At 37.7% G+C, this 1,688-nt stretch overlaps 1 long non-coding RNA gene across 1 annotated transcript in view; it reads left to right on the top strand.

Moving 5' to 3' along the window:
- The window catches only part of LOC102205828 (uncharacterized), a 4,096-nt gene extending 3,607 nt beyond the window's left edge, over positions 1-489 (top strand). The window contains exon 4 of the long non-coding RNA XR_311910.1: positions 9-489. This is a non-coding gene — a long non-coding RNA (uncharacterized LOC102205828). The remainder of the gene's footprint in view (positions 1-8) is intronic.
- Positions 490-1,688: the final 1,199 nt, after the last annotated feature.

The raw sequence follows: 1,688 nt of genomic DNA, 5'->3' as shown, positions 1-1,688 counted from the left end.
GCTCGCAGGTAACTGGTAACCAAACACACCACATGTGGATGTGATTCTGTGAACCCCTTTCATCATAAATCTGTGTTTTCCCTGCACATAAAAGGAGTTACATGAGCATGAAATACATTTTTGTTTATTAAATGGCCAAGAATTTCAGTTAAGTAAGGTAACACAGGGTCATTGCCTTAACTATAGCCAGGAAACACCCTGTGAATTCATCAAATTTGGACCATCTCACCATCATTACGGAGTTTTTCACATTGTTTCTGTGAATTAGTCAAGCTGCACTTCTCTTTTGTGCTGTCACAGTAGGTGGCAGTGTACCTGGAAAAATAAACAATGAACTTTCAGTCAACCATAAATGAATCAAAAATAAATAAATGCTCTAGCGCCGAAAGGTTGCACTAGCAGTATTAACAGAAAAAATGTGCCTCTGTGTAGGTACACTCATAAACTTTTGCATTGCAATAAAATACAAATGAACAAATTCAGATTATACACACTTGCAGCTTTTCTTTGAGAGTACAAAACTACTATGTGCAGCCCTTCTACCAAACAAAGCCACAAAGGTGCTCAAGGTTTCAACCTGTTTCCTTAAATAGAGTATAGGTTTCTTTTAAACTCTTTCTTTTAAACTTTGAGAAAGTAAAATCACTTGAGGTCCAAACTAACATAGATCATCATTATTTATGTCTAAAGAAGGTAAATGCTACTGTTATGTTATCATTTCCCCATCTGCGAGCATCCAAGGATCCGCTCTCATAAATTTCATATAAATGTTATAATCAAATGGGATCTCCAGGACCTGTGAGGACATCCACATGTCTGCTAATTTTTAAATTTACTCCTTCAAAAGTATGACAACAGCGACTTCTTGTCAACTGTGTTTGCAATTTATGCATGTTCATTGATTTAAATGGCCAAAAATAACAGGAATATGCTTTGACTTCAGGGAAGTAAGTTAATACAGATTCTTTCATGGGGACTAGTGGTGGTTATGTGCATAATCGCACCTCAGAGACCCAGCTTGAGGATAAAACCATACCCACTTAAACCTCCTGACAATCAGCCACTGTGAACCAGAAATGATGCAGTTTTTCTTGACTTTGATGATAAATGATCAATTGCTTGATCGCTAGGACTGGTTTATGTTTTGGGGAAATATACTTAAAAAAAGAGAAGTATATTAAAATATGACACATTAAGTAACACACAGCTTATTTGGATATTTAGTTTCCATCACAAGATAAAACAATGATTTTCCAAATACAGGACCCAAATCCATAACTGTACCTATTAATTACAATTTGTCTGCGGTCTTCAAACGAGGTGACTGGTTTTGACTTGTGAGTGCACAAAAATGTGGACAGGCGTCTTCTGCCAGGCAGTTAGTTTGTACCGTTGAGGTGTTGCGTCTGACCTGGAGCCTGATTGACAGCTGTAAAAATGTCTTTGTAGAAAAAGGATAAGTGTGATAAAATAGGGACTATTTAACCTTTCTCCCTAATTTATGAGGTTGTCACTGATGAGTCAATAAGGAGTCAGGAAGGACCTGAAATTTAGAAAGTCAGTTTTCCAGTCTTTGAAAGGTGGAGTGAAGAAACATGGCAGAGATCCAGGGGTGAATTCAGCATTCAAGGTGATTTAGACACGTAGGCACCTGGCCTGTTCTCCCAGGAAAGTGGCTTTAGCTGCGT

Source organism: Pundamilia nyererei, unplaced genomic scaffold, assembly GCF_000239375.1.
Source record: "Pundamilia nyererei isolate P.nyererei 1_Seehausen unplaced genomic scaffold, PunNye1.0 scaffold00093, whole genome shotgun sequence".
Classification (NCBI taxonomy): domain Eukaryota; kingdom Metazoa; phylum Chordata; class Actinopteri; order Cichliformes; family Cichlidae; genus Pundamilia; species Pundamilia nyererei.
Note: the sequence above shows the minus strand (reverse complement) of the source record. Positions and strands in the feature narration are given on the sequence as shown.